Source organism: Hakea prostrata, chromosome 2, assembly GCF_041222555.1.
Source record: "Hakea prostrata isolate BN-2017 chromosome 2, UWA_Hpros_2, whole genome shotgun sequence".
NCBI lineage: Eukaryota > Viridiplantae > Streptophyta > Magnoliopsida > Proteales > Proteaceae > Hakea > Hakea prostrata.
The window spans coordinates 44,252,797-44,270,887 of NC_142601.1; positions in this window are offsets into that span (position 1 = coordinate 44,252,797).

Below are 18,091 nucleotides of genomic sequence, written 5' to 3' on the forward strand. Positions count from 1 at the left end.
AAGTCTGAAGGATTTTGATGAGAAGAGGAGGCACCAGACATATCTTTTAGTCGTTCAATGCTTAAAGGAATAATGGACTGAGTGGAGGTACTGGGTGCTAAAGGGTTGGAAGCAGGATCCATAGTGGAAGCAGGAAAGGAAGAAGAAGAAAACTTGAAGGATAAAATTTGAAGAGAAGTGATAGGGAAAAATGGCGGATAAGCATATTTGATATTCTCGAAAGAGGAGAACAGAGTACGGAGGAGAGCAGGTGACAGTTGACAGATAAATGTATAAAGAATGAAGAGGGGCGAAAGGAGATTTCTTGAAAAATGGGGGATTATTTTTCATAACTGACGCGTGGATTCAATCGGTGAATTAAGGGAAATTACGATTGAGAATACGAGGATGATATATGAAAAGTAAGGCAGAACATGATGACTGTACGTGGCGAAGAGACAAAATTCATGATCAAGCGGTGATAACGTTACGGAAGATGAAAAGTTATATTTAAAAATTTGTGAAAGGTCTGACAAAAAAGAGATTTCAGCCGGTTTGCAGGATGATTTGGGGGCTGAGTACAGAAATGTGATAATCACGCAAGATGGTTCTACAATTACAAAAAATATGATTTTATAAGGGGGAGAGCAATAAGTCAATTTCTAAGATAATGATGATATGATGGTTTGACGTTGTCACGCCCTCCCAGCCGGTACCCTATCTGGCATACCCGAGAGTGTGATCCACAGCCCGAAGATCAGGTATCGAGTGATCAACCTCCCACATAAACAATAACATAATCATGAACAACCATAACAAGAGTGCGGAAGATAAATCATAGATTCAATAAAGAAAGAATGAATCGTAAACGAAACGGAATAATAGATATAATCAGAGTGTCAAACAGATAAGTAAAGTGAAGCAAAAATCCCACTTTACATCCAGCGGAAAAGTAGCTCGAAAGAATAAACTAGATAAAAGCTAATCCCAGTAGCAAGTACATTGGGTAACTAAATTATTCTCCACTTTGTAGACGACATCCTTGTAGGTGTAGATCTCATAAATAGCACAAGGACGCTTCCACTCAATGGTCGGACTAAGCATCGTACGGAGCATAACCACCCGTGGGATCTTCAGAGTAATTGTGGTAACCGCAATCACCTTCCTGGAGATATGTCTCTTCGCCTTGCGCTTCCTCATAGGGACCGTCATAGTATTCCGTACTGCAGGGATAGTCTAACAACATTGTACAATAAAGGAATGAGTTTCAAAGAAACTCGGTAAAGCGATTAAAATCCATAATAACATAAATGGCGAGAATTCCGAACAAACATAAATGCAATATGATATGAGACAAACAATGAATGAATGATTCTAACTCTATGTATGCTGGTCTCTATTGGCAGACATGCTTTAAGTCATAGCACCGTACTTCTTTAGGAAAGTCCACTCACATCCTCAACCATTTAAGATATCTTGGATTCCCTCCAACCATTTAAGATATCTCGGGCGACCGATTGGTAATGGGTCCTTCATCCCTCGGGACAAACCTTGGCGGGGGTTAAGTCAACACACTCTCTCACAACCATTTGGTATAAATGCTGGCGCATGTCGGGGTAATACCTAGCCAAATGCAAGTCTTCTACTTGGTTACATCAAGTCGGATCCGAGATACTTCCATTCCTCGTCCCCGACGATCCTTTCCGGTATCCTTCACACTAGAGTCCTCATAGTCCCTGACTACGGACTCACCAACCCTATCGATCATCCACATATGGTAAACGGGAAGCTCTCACGTCCTTTCACGGGTTGGTTACCGGTCTTAAGCGCCCGTGAGCCCAAGTCTAACCATATGCAACCCTACCAATAAATGGCCCCCACAATGTGATTCCTGTCCTCTCACGGGTTGGTTACCGGTCTTGAGCGCCCATGAATCCCCATTGCTACCACGGGTCGTTCGGTCTCAATACCCCTCCGATTAGGGTCCGACATAACAGGACATCCTAGCCAAACACTACTAGACAATCCTATATATGTCATCCAACAGTTTAGGAAGGTGTCCAGAGGGCATCTCCGGAAACATCCCATAATATTCCCGTAGTAGTCCAAGGACAGAAGTGTCAAAAGGACACCTCTCCTTTCCAAACCATACGTAAGCATACACATGCATCAATTCATATCATCACATATATGGTAACTCCATATATGGAAAGAAATCAATATTTACAATCATTTGTATAACATTGGTAAGTAAATCATACATGAATCAATTCAATATGAATAAGTAATGCTACTGTAATCAAAGTTATGCAACAGTAGTATATCATTGTAAGAATCTAATTTAAGAAACATATTAATGATATTCAAATATAGAAACTAGATTCATGCTATCTATGTAATTAAGGAAATAACCATCCTTACCTTTTATAACTCGCAAAGAATCCTAAGAAATCAAGTAAGATCTTGGCAAACTTGAGAAGAAGGTCCTAAACAAGTATATACAACATATTAGGAAAGATCCCTAACAGAAAATATAGCAAAACATCCGAAACAGACCAATTCTGGAGTTGCTGTACTCATTGGTCGAGTGGATTGGTCGAATGGTCCAGATCGACCAATCAGTCGACCAATGCGAGACGATAGCTTATAAAATCAGAGTTTTGAGATATGAAATCCGAATTTGGTGGTTCAAAAGGGTACTAATCAAGGGGTAGACTACATCAGTAGTATTCTAGCATATAGGGGACCTCAAAACACTAATCAAATCAAGGTATCAAGATCCAAATTAGGAAACAAAAAGTTACCATAAATAAATCAAACATGGATCTTGATGAATTTTGAAATAGAAAACAAGGACAAGAACAATAGGAGGATGGATCATTGCTTTCGGTAATGAAAACATGAAAACATGCATAGGTCTTCATGGAATAAGGCTTAGAAGCATAAATCTAAATAAGGAAATAAAACCTACCATATATGTACTATCATGCATCATGAAGAACACATGGTAAGGTAGAAGAGAACAACTAGAATTCTATGGATTATGGATCATAGAAAGAAAACACAACCATTAACCACTAACATGATCAATGAAAGAAGATCCAAAGAGATCAGAATTCAGATTAGGAAATTAACGAGAGATTAAATCATGGTTTGATCATGAATCCTTCAAAAGCTTGCAATGATCATGGTTAAGATCATTGTTCTAGCCTTAAATCCTTAGGATGATCATGAGAACATGTTCGGAGATGTTTGCAACAGAGGATGCAGCATCTCTTCTACTGTCTCAACTCAAAAAGGAAAGAAAAACAAAGATGGAGGAGAAGAAGAGAGAGTAGACATACCTTTTGATGCAAAAAGAAGAGTTCCGACGAAGATCCGCCAAGAAAACTCCAAGGATGCAAGAGAGATGACTTGCGAGAGGTCTTTGGTTCGTTCCGAGAGGGTTTGGAGGCAGCAAATACGAAGTGGACTCGAGGTTAGACTTAAATAGAGCAAGAATCAACCTAATTGCCAAAGACAGCACCCATTGGTCGAGTGGATTGGTCGACTGGCCCGGCTCGACCAATCGGTCGACCAATGCGACAAGAGAGGCCAAAACAGGGAATTGAAGGCCCAGATCAAATCCAAACCTAAAGAGGTTTTGCACACAAGTCAAGTGACTCACCTAGTAGGTAGAAATGCCTTCAAACCAAGATAGAGATCACTCCAAGTCCATCAACTAATTAGATCTTCATCAGGATTCTGTTTCCATAAATAGAACCTCATCATCAACCTTCATGGATTCAAAGCCAGACACCAAGTCCTCTACTGGGATGGCCCAAAGCTGACTTCTTACTTTACTTCGGGTCATCGGACCTACAAATAACAAGGTTTCCGGGTCAAGGTTAGGGCTGGGTTTCACAGACGTCATAGTTTTTCAGGAAACAAAAAGTACCTTGGGAAAAGACGTAAGAGCTGAACAGGGAATGCTGGATGATTTTGATAGGCAGGTTCAAACCTGCTGATCAGAATCTCATGTAAATTCAATCTGATTCGTAGGCTTGGGGGCTTGTGTTGTGGTTAAAATATTCACTTCCGGTTTATATCGGTCTAATCAGGCTTGACCGGGTTCAATTGATGAGATGAAAGAACTTATGAGTTCACTGGGAATGATAAAGAGAAGAGGATCAATACCATCCAATCAGGAGCGATGATCCGATGGTCATGATTGAAAGTATTATGAGCGGGAAAGTTTATATAAAAGGGAAAGGAAGATTCGTAAGGAGGTAAGTCTCTGAAATCAACCAAAATACTGATTCACTTTGATTTTACTCCATCAGAACACCTTAGAAGCTCTTTCGAGCTCTGAAGCATCGTCTTCACCATTCTGACTAGGCCGTCGGAGACGCGACGCCGATCAAGACGATCAGCTCCGTTTCTCACCGATGTTCTATTTTTCAGGAGTGGAAGGTTGATTGACGGAAGAGCAAACCAGATCGATCCAGATCTGAGGAGTTCGGTGTGAAGGTAACGGTTCGAGGCGATCGACAATTTTAGCACCAACAAAGTTAAAGATTTCGGCTAATCTACAGGATGATTTGGGGGTTGAGCACAGTAACTTTATGATTACAAGGGATGGTTTGATTTTCGAGAAAATTACAATTTTATATAAGAAATGGACCATGGATCAATGCTCAAGTAAATGATGACTTGGGAACCTAAGGCTGTAGTTTTAAAAATCATAATTGCTTGGGAAAAATTGTAGGATATTGATCCAGTTAAGTTCTTCCACGTGGAAGAAATTTTGGAAAGACTAACAGGGGATACCAAGAGTCAACATTTAAAGAGAAAATTTTTATTCTAGTTGGACGATTTTGATGAAATCTACGAGATTGAGACAAACACAGTATTCTGGAATTATTTGAAAGAAATATTCAAACCTCCTGACCAGAGTCTCATACAAGTTCAATGATCAGCAGGCTTGGGGGCTCGTGTTGTGACTAAAATATCCTGATCCTGGTTCAGGCCGGTTCGCTCCGGTTTAATGATAATTCAGTTGGTTTTAATTAATCAAATAAAACAATCTATGGGTCCGCGCAAGAACTAGGAGGAAGGCCTAATCATAGCCATTCAATCCTATGCTACTATCCGACGGTCACTAGTTAAAGGCAAGATAGGTAGGAAATCTATATATAAAAGGGATGATGAACTCGTCAAAGGTAAGTCTCTTAGATCAATCAAAACACCAATACTTTTATGATTCAACACCATTAGAGCACCTCAGAAGCTCCTTCGAGCTCAGAAGCATTGTCTTCATTTCTGACTAGATCGTCGGAGACGCGACGCCGATCAAGACGATCGGCTCCGTTTCTCGCTGGTGTTCTATTTTTTAGGAATGAGAGATTGATTCACTGTGGAGCAAACCAGATCGATCCAGATCTGAGTGGTTTGGTGCGAAGATTACGGTTCAAAGCCTCCAACAATTTTAGCACCAACAAATACAAAGAAGAAAGATAAGATGAATTCAACTCTTCTATTGAGTTATTATTACATATTTATAATGGAAGTAGTATCTTCTCTAATATGGAAATATCATAGTCTACAAAGAAATACAATATATGAATCTCACACATAGGGATGTCAATGGTGCGTTTTGGAGCGATTTCGGGTTGGACTTAACGGTTTTGGGCTCAAACACACCTAGCCCAAACACGGCACGTTAGAAAAATAACGGTTTCGGGCCGGATTTGGTTTGGTGCGGTTTGGGTTCAGGCTAACTAACGGTTTGGACTAATGGTTTTGGCTAACAAATTATTGTGTGCAAGAAAAATAACAAAAAGAAATAGTTGAGTATCCTGCAACAAAAGCCAAAATTCTATTGGAAAGCAAAATTATTATTGATCAACTCAAATTAAAAAATAAAAAGTCATTCCACATTGTAAAAATTACACCCACTTATAAAAAACAAGAACTCAGATAGTAAGTAGTAACATAGAAACTACAAGTTCATTCCTCAGGCTCCACCGGATAGTCTTCCTGAAAGAAATCTTCAAACTAAAAACCCTTTTAAATTCCAACTTGTGCTATGATTGATTGTCTTGAAATTGAGTTCTCGTTTTGTGAGAATGTTGATTTCTCCCCCTTCTATGAAATCCGTCTATTTTTTTTGTTGGTATTTAGCTTTTATATGAAAAAAATACCTTTGGATTGGATAAATATTTACTTAATTTAATAAAACTTGGTACATTCAATTGGCATTCATACTTAATCATTCTAATTGTCCTTTACAAGTAGTAGCAGATTATTTGATCTTTGAATTCAGACTCAATTTCTCTGATAGTCTATACCAACTACCTAGTGGTAATATGATGACTCAAATAATATTTAATGTAAAACTATGAAGCGGGTTGTAAAATGGTTTATAATGGGTTGCAGTTTGGGTTTGGGTTGGTGCGGGCTCTGCCACCCTCAGCCCAAACACAACCCATTAAGGTTCAATTCAGGCCGGTTCAGGCTATAACGGGCTAGTGCGGTTCGGTTTTAATGATTTGGCTACAAATTGACACCCCTACTCATACACAATAAGATGTTCTTCATATGAAAGGATAGATTGCCGCCAAGATAGAAGGTGCATAGAATGGAAATATTGACTGCCAACATTGTATAATGTGATGACTATGATATTTAATTAATATGGGAAAATGAATCACCAAGATATGTATGTGATATGGAGAAAATATGATTGGACCGGGTTCATACCTGGTTCGACTCTCGACCCCGGTCGAGACAGAGGGAATCGACTCGCTCCCGAGCGAACCGGATCCGAAGGTGGCTTGCTTGAGGAAGAAAACTTATTCAGCTACAAGCACGCCCTAATTCAACTTATGAATTAGGTTAATTACCCTAATGATGGCAGACTCAAATTGACAGCTGCGGCTAATCATTATCGAAGGGATAATCATCGCATAACCTAAAGGTTATCTCAGGAGTCCTCTACTAGTCCAAACTAGTGGAAGTCTATCGCTCAACGGATCTAACTGTTAAGATCCAACGACTACCTGAAGAAGGCTCAAGTGCATCCAACGAAGGAGATTCGAAGGTACACTCTATATAAACCTCACTATCATACGAGGTGAGGGGGACACAGACTGAGACTCAGACTCAAATTCAGATACATACTGATAGACGTAAACTATCAGAGGCTTACAATCTAGATTACCTTTCCCAGTTCTTTATTCCTTAGCTCTGTGCTTCTAGCAGAGCCGTTTGTGATTAAGCTCATCAACTGACTTAGCCTTTGGAGGTGGACTCTTGACCCCCGCAGTCGGGCCACATCTGACGCTTTCGTTTTGCAGGTCATCACGGGGAGATCTAAGGGCTGAGCAGATTTTGGACGCATCATTTGGCGCCGTCTGTGGGAAACGACTTGTAAAGCCATGGTGACTAGATCGGCAGCAGCCGCAGCAGCCGTTGCACATCGCGATTCCGGTGTTCAGATCCCCGGAGCGAATAATCTAGATGTTCCTCAGGGAAGTCAAAATCCTATCGAAGTAGATGGTGGTCAAGGAGGACGTAATCCTCCTGATACATTCCAAGATCAATTGAATCAAATAAAGATTCAACTCTTGGAGGTGAGCCAAGCACTCCGCATGCTCACCAGACGAGTGGTGTTACCACAAGAACCTGACCATCGCGATCCAGGGAGGCGCGTGTTACCACGTGATCAACCGCGTGATCAAAGATTGGCTGAAGACCTGAATATCGGTCAGAACTTTCGTGAAGTTGACCGAGGACCTAGGAGAATTGACGATCAACCTAGGCGAGACGATTGGTTCGACAGACCGCAGGAAAGTACAACCGATTCAAATACAAGGTTGGACACAGGGGTGAGAACTCACTCACCAACTGTCAGAAGAACCGGTCCCGATGATCGAGCAGTTCGCGACGAGCGGAATGTTCGGGAAGGATGGGCTGTTCGTGATGATCGAATAGCACGTGATGATCGTGTTAATCGAGGTCGTGGTCATATCGCTGAAGATCACCCGACCCAGATTGGTCAGGAATTGGCCAACATCAATCAGAAGTTAGGGCAGTTGGCTAAAGGAAGGATGACTGAGGATATTTACTTAGTCATTCAGAAAACCCCCTTTGCTGAGACAATTGCGGGATATCAGTTTACCCATAACTTCCGTTTGCCTACCTTTTCTACATTCGATGGCTCCAGAGATCCAACGGCCCACATTGGCTATTATCAGCAGACCATGGCAGTTTCAGGTAATTGTGACGAAATTTTATGCAGGGTTTTTGGTTCATCTTTAACTGGAGCAGCACAAAAGTGGTTTTCGAACCTCCCCTCTGGAAGGATTGTGAACTTTGATGAGTTGGCGCGCAAATTGATAGGGTGATTCCAGAGTGGAATACATGTCAAGAAAACGGAAGAAACCTTGTTTACTGTCAGACAAGGAAAAAGCGAATCGATCAGAGAGTTTCTGAAAAGATTCAACAAAGTAACGATGGAGATATAAAATTTGGATGAGCAAGTAGCCAAAACTGCTCTATTCACTGGACTCACTAACTGGAAACTCCTGGAGTTATTACTACAGGATATGCCTACAACTTATGCTGAGTTGGTACAGAGATGCCAGAAGCAGGCCGAAGTCATGGAGATCCTAGATGCGCATGATAAGTTGATTTCATGCATATTATTTTATATGAATAATTTACTATATTTCCATGTATTTACAATTGTTTTATATCAATTTACCCTAATATAATATGAAAATGAATATGTTGCACCCTTTCCTTCAATTTCTATAATTTTGGTGATTTTATATATTTCTTAACAAATTCTAATCAAGATTTATTACTTTTACGTGTAGGAAATTATCAATCAAATTTGGGTATTATTGCAAGAGTCCTACTTCAAGTCAAAAACATAGAGAGAATGAGTCCTTGCATTCTTCTATGTTTTATTTCCTATTTAGGATTTGATCAAAGAAGGGAAAAGAGGAAGAAGAATACAATTCAAATAAGAAAGATAGAAGAATCCCGTTTTTGAGTGTCTCTGTCCAGTTTTGATCAAGATCTTCATCGGATGATCATATGGTGTCCGATCAAGCCGATTTTTGGAGGAGAGCTTCACGACGTCTTGGTCTTCAAATCCAACGGTGAGATTATGCATTGGAGATCTCTAAGTTAGTCCGATTTATACATCAAAACACTCCTTGGTTAAGTCAGATAAGAACTCTGAGTTTGATTCAAACTCTGAGTTTAATTAATCTATAAAAGGATAGCAAAACCAAGGAAGGAAGAGGACGTTTTTGGGAGCTTTGGAAGAGTGTGGAGGTTGAACCAGAAGACGTTAGATGGCTTTGGAGATCTGAAGCTTGGGAATAAGTTTTTCTTCATCTTATTTCAATGTTCTTGAACTCTTTTGTAATATTTTTAATTTCAAGTATGAACTAATTTAGTTTTTCTAGGGATCAGATGTAGCCTATCTTTGAATTCCCACTCTTGACTTCATCAATATAATTTTGAATATTGTTTCCCTTGATTGAGTTTTTACTTCTATTCTTCATGCTTTTGATTAATTGGCCACTAATCAACTGATTTGTTAATCATAATGAACTGAGAGGGGATTTATGTGTTTAGTTCATTGGAGTAAAAGCCATGAATTACATTTAGGATAGAGTTACTTACATGGTTTGTGTAGTTGTTACATGGGAATCCACAGAATTTAATGATTTCTCAGTTGTTGTAACCCACATAGAAATATAGTGGGTTAGCAATTGAGTGAATTTCTATTAGTACTCGAGAGAGACTAATAGATAGGAAATGGAATCTCGACTATTAATCAGGAAAATATTTCTCAAATTATAAAGAGGGAGAAAAGGATGGGAATGCTTAGTTATGGTGAAATCTGACCCCTAGATCTTTAGCAATTAGTAATCTCAAATTGACTTTCAATTTGCAATATAGTCTAGAATAATTATCTTCCTTATTATTTGTTCAAATAAAATTGGTATAATTAATTTGGTACTTAATCTATAGTCTTCGAGGGATCGATCTTTTATTATTATATTACTTGTTACGAAAGCGTACACTTGCGTTGTACTTTTTCACAACAGCGCACCAAGGAGATAACAAAGTCTCCAATAAGGAATAGAAGGCTCCTGAGCAGAAGCAGAAGCCAAAGAAAAATGTCTGTGATCGGGTTGGAAAATCTTAGGCTTGGCGCCAGAGGTCTCCCGGTAAAAGTGAATATACTCCATTGAATCTCCATTGAATGTTCCTCGGGCTGATATTCTAAATATCATCAAAAGGAAAAATATTTTGAATTGGCCACCTAAAATTCTTTTGAAACCTGGGGAGCAGCAGGATCGAGAAAAATATTGCCGATTCCACAAGGACTATGGTCATTATACAAATGACTGTCGTCATCTGAAAGCAGATATTGAGAGATTAATATCTCAGGGACACTTGTCCGATTTTGTTAGCAGAAGGAGGGAGGAGCCACGTGAGCCACGCGTGGCTGCTCCTAAAAGGGATCGTTCGGTTAGTTCAGAATGATCAAGGGAGGGTCCGAAGTCTAAGAAGGGCAAGGAGGTGACTGAAGCTACTCGGTCACCTATCCTTACCATTTTCGGAGGACCAGAGCCCGAATCACTTCGCAGTTTGAAGACAAAATCCAAAATTTTCAGAACCGGAGAGACGCAGAAGCGAAAGAAGCTGAATGGTGAAGATTCTATCACCTTTGGCGAGGAGGAGGAAAGACGCCATAGTCATCAAGGTAGAGATTGCACGTCGGGAAGTGCATAGAGTTTTGGTTGATACAGGGTCTGCAGCTAACCTGATTTATTATGAAGTGTATCAAAAACTGAAGGTGGATGAGGACTTGATGGAGCCTTCATCCACGCATCTATATGGTTTTGTAGGGTCGTCTGCGGTGGCGGAAGGATCTGTCCAGTTGGACTTATCTCTTGGAAGTTTTCCTAAGGAAACAACCGTCCGAATCAACTTTTGGGTGGTTCGGGAGCTGCTAGCTTACAATGTTATCCTCGGGCGACCATCTTTATCCAAGATAGGTGCTATTGTTTAGACAAAACACCTGAAGATAAAATTCCCGACTGATATGGGAATTGGTCCAAGTTTCCTCTGACCAGAGGATCTCTCAGCAATGTTACGTTGCCTATTTAAAAGACAAGGAGGGCCCAAGGAAGGTGACTGCCCTACCTATAGAAGTTCAAGACGATCGGGAAGAAGCAGAGATGCAAAGGCCTGAACCAGTGGAGAAGCTGAAGCAAATCCAACTGTGTACTGAAGATAACAAGAAGATTACTTATATCGGGTCTGAACAGCTAGAGAAATTCAAAGATGAGTTGAAGTTATTTCTTCAACAGAATAAAGACATATTTGCATGGTCTGCTGAAGACATGCCAGGAATCGATCGGGCTGTCGCAGAACATAAACTCTGGATAGATCCGAAGGTGAAACCAGTGATACAGAAAAGGAGAAATTTCTCCATTGAAAAGTATGAAGCCGTTCGGGGCGAGGTTGAAAAACTGAAGAATTCTGGTTTCATAGAACCAATTGAATGCCCAACCTGGTTAGCTAACGTGGTAATGGTAAAAAAGGTGAATGGGAAGTAGAGAATGTGCACAGATTACACAGATCTCAACAAAGCTTGCCCTAAAGATTGCTATCCGTTGCCTCGGATTGACCTCTTGATAGATGCGACTGCAGGATATGAAACTCTAAGTTTCATGGATGCCTACTCAGGGTATAATCAAATCCTTATGAATAAGGAAGATGAGAAGTTTACGGCTTTCATGACTGATCGTGAAAGATACTACTATAAAGTCATGCCATTTGGCCTGAAGAACGCAGGAGCAACATATCAGAGGGCCGTCAACAAGATTTTTAAAGATCTGATAGGAAAGAATGTTGAAGCTTATGTTGACGACATGCTAGTGAAGAGCTTTACAAAAGCAAATCATATTGCAGATTTGACTGAGGTATTCTCAGTACTGCGAAAATATCAAATGAAGCTGAATCCAGAAAAGTGCGCTTTTGGAGTTTCCTCGGGCAAATTTTTGGGCTTCATGGTGTCACAGAGAGGGAGAGTTGCCGCTTTGAATCGATTCATCTCCAAGTCTGGAGAAAATTGTTTGCCATTCTTCAAGGCACTCAAAGATTTGAGGGGCAACAAGGAGGCAAAGTGGACCGAAGAATGCCATAAAGCTTTCGAGGAGTTAAAAGAAGCACTCGGACAACCGCCGATATTATCCCGACCAGAGAAGGGGGAAATATTACAGCTATATCTAGCGACGTCCCTTTCAACAGCATCAGTGCAGTACTTGTTCGTGATAAAGATAAAAAATTGTGGCCGATTTACAATGTGAGCCACGTATTGCTAGATGCGGAGACACGATATTTGCAGATTGAGAAGCAGGCTCTGGCTCTCATGATGGCCGCCAGGAAGCTAAGGCCATACTTTCAGGCTCATCCAATTGAGGTATTTACAACTTTTCCTCTCAGTAAAGTTCTTAATAAACCTGATTTATCTAGAAGGATGGTGTCCTGGTCAGTTGAACTCAGCGAGTTCCAAGCGAGCTTTAAGCCCAGAACAACAATCAAGGCTCAGGCGCTAGCTGATTTTGTAGTAGAAACTACTGCACCAGTAGAGTCCACCATTGAGGATCCCATTATACCAACCACTTGGGAGGTATATGTGGATGGTTCGAGTAATAAAGATGGAGCAGGAGCTGGAATTCTATTGAAAAGTCTAGCAGGCTTTATTATTCGATATGCTTTGAGATTTGCATTTGAAGCAAGTAATAACGAAGCAGAATATGAGGCTCTGATAGCCGGACTTCGGTTGTCAAAAGCATTATCTAACCCAGATGTTACTATTTATAGTGACTCTCAACTTATAGTCAACCAAGTCCAGGGGGACAACGGTATTAAAGAACCACGCTTGCAGAAATATCAAGAGATAGTGCAGGCATTTCAAAACCAATTTCGGAATTTGAAGATATCTCAAATTTCGAGGAATGAAAATTCAGTGGCAGATGAGCTATCTCGACTAGCCAATGCCAAAGAAAAGAATCTAGACCCTTTGGTCTATATTGAGAGATAACATTTCCAAGTTATCATGAGAAAGAAATTTCTTTTATTGAAATAGAGGTTGCTGGATGGATCCAATAATTGAGTATCTAAGAGATGACAAATTACCAAAGGATCCGAAAGAGGCAAGGTTGATCAAGATACGATCGGCAAGATTTGTCATTCAGAATGGGAGACTATACAAAAGATCTTATTCTGGACCCCTTATGAGATGTATAGGCCCCAAAGGAGCAAAGTCAGCTTTGGCTGAGGTTCATGAAGGAATTTGTGGGGCTCACATGGGTGGACGAGCCCTGGCCCACAAAATTCTAAGACTTGGGTTATATTGGCCTAAGATCCAAGAGGCTGCTATGGAGTATGTTCGTCGATGTGGCAACTGTCAAATTCATGCTACAGTATCGAAGCGCCCGGCGGAAACCATGACTTCAATTCTAGATCCCATTCCCTTTGCAATGTGGGGAATTGATATCATGGGCAAATTCACCAAGGCGTCAGGCGGACGGGAATATCTGATAGTAGCAATTGATTACTTCACGAAATGGGTTGAAGCCGGCACCGGCAGCAATTACTCGAGAAAAAAGTGGAGAAATTTGTGCTTGAGTCAATCATATATCGCTTTGGGATTCCAAAGATTATCGTCACTGACCATGGTACTCAGTTCGACTGTCCGCAATTTGAGCAATTTTGCGGAACATATATGATCGAGCATCGTATGTCCTTAGTGGCATACCCCCAGAGCAATGGACAAGTAGAGGTTACTAACCGAACGCTACTAGAAGGAATAAAGAGAAGACTCGAAGGCTGACAAGGTTTCTTGGGTCGAAGAACTTCATAACGTACTGTGGGCCTATAGAACTACGGTTCAAACACCCACAGGAGAAACTCCATTCAGGTTAGCATATGGATCCGAAGCATTGGCACCGGTGGAGATAATGGCGGGGACATTACGGGATCGAGAGCTTGAGGAAAAAGCAAACGAGCAAGGATTGCTTGATAGTCTTGATCTGTTGGATGAAGTTCGGGCAAAGGCAATAGCACGAACTCAATATTATCAAAGAAGGATAGCGTCTCATTATAATACTCGAGTGAAGAATCGTCGGTACTTAGCTGGAGATTTGGTGTTGAGAAACACCTTAGCTTCCGACCCACGTTACCAAAGAAAATTGGACCCTTCCTGGGAAGGACCTTATATGGTTGTAAAACCAGTTGGTTCAGGAGCTTACAGGCTGAAGAACATCAACACCTAGAAAGAGTTGGATCGTTCGTGGAATGCCAGGCATCTCAAAAAGTTTTATCCTTGATGATGATTTCAATTTTGTTCGTGATGTAAACATTTTCAACTCAATCAATGCAATTTTTGGCTTTCAACAAATTATCTTTTGATTGGGGGGCATCATACACCACATTCAAGAACAAGATCCAACTATAAGGCATCGGATGAAAAACCCGTGTGGGTCCTTCAACACTTATGGAATTTTTTCGGAATTTCTTAAGTCGAGGCATCGGATGAAAATCCGAGTGAGTTCCTTCTGCAAGGCGTCGGTTTGAAACCCGAGTAAGTTCCTTTAAGACTTATTGAATTTTCGAATTATCCTGAAGTTAAGGCATCGGTTTAAAACCCGAGTGAGTTCCTTCTCAGACTTATTGTATTTCTCCGGAAATCCTTAAGTAAAGGCATCGGTTTAAAACCCGAGTGAGTTCCTTCTCAGACTTATTGTATTTCTCCGGAAATCCTTAAGTAAAGGCATCGGTTTAAAACCCGAGTGAGTTCCTTCTCAGACTTATTGTATTTCTCCGGAAATCCTTAAGTAAAGGCATCGGTTTAAAACCCGAGTGAGTTCCTTCTCAGACTTATAGTATTTCTCCGGAAATCTTTAAGTAAAGGCATTGTTCTAAACAACTAAGACCTAGTACAACAGCGATTCAAGTGGCTAGCAAAGTTCAAGATGAAGTTAATTTTTTATTTCTTCAAAAGACCAGAAGAGGCCGGTCTCAACATCAAACATAAGATTACAAGAGCTCGATACAATCTTCGGTCCAAAAAGAAAGTCATCATCGATGATCATTAAGAAGTCATACAAGATCGGCACAACTTTGCTAAGACAAACACATGAGTCAATCATTGGTATGGATTCAAGGAAAAGAAGAGGAGAAATGAGGATTACAAAAAACATTTCAGTATGTATAAAATCCTCCGCAATTTCATACTCTTTGTCCAGCTTGTCCAGGAGAAGTATGGTCTTCGACCAAACTTGCATTCAAGGCGAGCTTGTCATAATTGAATCCTTCCAAGGGAGAATAAACAGGAGAATCTTCCAGATAATGCATAATATCTGGATCAGAAGGCGGAGGATCAATCTTATTTTTGGTCCAGTCAGGAGGAGGAAGGCCTAGTTTGGTAAATACTTTAGGATGGCAAACAACAATGTAGGGAGTTGTATCAAAATGAGGATCCTTCCTTAATATTGATTCCCATACTTCGTTCTCACCATCCCGGTACGCCTGCAAGTTATAAGCATTCAGCATATCAACAAAGGGCTTACTGTGTAAATACTTGAAGACGCAGGTTCTGTGAACATCAGTTGGAAGGGATTCGGGCAAAGGAACGACAACTTGCCTTTGGGGTAACGTTTCAGATCCTTTGGCTCCTGACTTTTTGACTCCTCTCTCCAGGTGCCGAATCTTCTCCCTAGCATCATCCAAGTCTGACTGAAGACGATCGATCACCGAATTCTTTTCTCCTGCAACCTCCCAAGCTAGTTTCCTAAGGCGGGCAATCTCAGCATCTTTAGCTTCGTAGATTTCCCGAAGCCCAGGAAACTTCATTGCTCAACCTATTGAGCCTAGAGGCTGCTTCCACTTGGTTGTGGAAGTTACCAAGAAGACTCCCGCAAACAACTTCCGAGTTAAAAAGGAGCGAAGAGAGTAATATTCGGAATCAAAAGATAATGAAGAAAGACTTACATCACCAGTGACTTCATAAAGACTTCATCTGGAAGTTTGGAAAGAACTACGCTCTCAGAAGTCATTCGAGCAGCAGTGCACCATTCCATTGCTCTGTCAAACTCGTTTGACACTAATTCGGGCGAAGGATGAGAAGGATGAGCTACATCAAGAGAAGGATGAGCTGCATCACTTGTCACCTGACGGCGCTTCCTGGTGGAAAAATCTCCAACTCCAAAGGAGAGGAGGAGGATGCCAAACAAGCGCTAGAATTGGAAATAGAAGCAGCCACTGCTGGGACCACACCTTCATCAGACGCCAACATAGTTGCCTCAGATGCCCGAAGAGTCTCCTTCGGGGGTGCACCAACGGTCTCTGCAGTAGGGGCGTCAGCAGCGCCATCAACAACGGAGTGATCAAGATCTTCCTGGGAAAGACGAGCGATCACTTCGGGCAAAAGAGGCGTAGGGACGACATCAATAGAAACTGTGGGAATCTGACTTGAAGATTCACCAACAACAGTCGCCTTACGCTTGGAGGATTCACTAGCTAAAACCACCTCACTGGCCCCAACCACCGCTGACGGAACGATTTTCTTACAAGATTTCGCTTTGATAAAGTTCAGGTTGATCTTGGGAGCCACTATATAAACAGAAAAACAGTATCAGTATAGATATTCAACAACAACAGCAACAAGGGAAAACCCTAGTTCTCTGTTAAAAGCCCAAACACGATTAACTAAACCCCAAGTATTACTACTGTGCAGTTTACTCAGGGGGAAAGGGGGAAAGAGATGAGTAATCAAAAAACTTACTTGTTCAGAAGTTGAATGAGTTATTGTTGGAGTACGAGGAATACGGAAGCAAGTAAGAGGACAGAATGTCACTTTAGCAAATCTAACTTGCAGATAGCAGGATAGATGGAGAGTACCCACGAAGGCTTTAAATAGCCTCAGGTATTAAGACGACGGTTCAGAGCTAAGGACAACCAATGGCCCAGATCGAAATGACGCTTCGAAATCTGTTAAAAACAAGATCAACGGTCGTAGGGAGGCCACATGGAAACATGTGGAGGCGAGCACCCGATGCAGGGATACCTCCAATCGTCGCACCGCCATTGTGATAATGGATGTATTACCGATTCATTGGAAACAGTGAATGGTATACCAAAGCAAGGAAACGTTTGGACTTCGCGGATACCAGAAGGGAAACGTGTGGACTTTGCAATAAATGAAGGAATAGGGAAGATTAATGCATCTTTCCAAAACGTATCTTCATAATATCTCTACAAGATTATTATTCGTCGAGGAATATGAAGTTAAGTGATAAGTTTAATCATTTATTTTTTATTCAAGACAAGATTTCAGCATGAGACGGGGAAATAGTAAGGCCAACATGAAAAAGAAGTGTCTATTCATTAGCAAGGAGGTCAATCTTTACAAAAAAAAAAAAAAAAAAAAAAAAAAGATAACTCCCTAAGCCTCTTCTTCATTGTTGCCCGAGGAGCCTTGGTCAGGAGGATTTTTCTCAGGATCCTGAGAAGAGCCTTCTTTGAGATTAATGTTGTCAGAATCCTCTTTAGCAGCAGCTTGTGACTCGGCTTGTGACTTTTCCTCTGGGAGTGCCGGCTCGTCAGCCAGATATGCCTCATATTGTGGGTCAGTTGGAAAAGGATCATTTTCTTCTCGAGCCCAGTCTGGGAGATCCATGCCTAATTTCCTGAAGACCTCTTTATGGCACACCTCATGAAAGGGAGCACTATCGAAGGAAGGGATTGATGCGAGAATTCGCTCCCAAACGTCATTCTGCCCCAAGCGATAAGCTTGGATGTTGTAGGCACCTAGCAGTTCCGAGAAAAGTACCCTGTTTAGGTACTTCCAAACACACTCCTTCCGAAGCTCTGGCTTGATGTGCTCGGGCTTGCTAGGGACCGCCCACTTCAGATATTCTTCGTTCTCCATACATTTAATTTCAAGCCTGTCACCGAACAATGTGGCAGCTTCTTTTTGCTTCCTGGCCTCACGCTCGGCAGCAGCGGCACGAGCCTTTGAAGAATCAAGGGC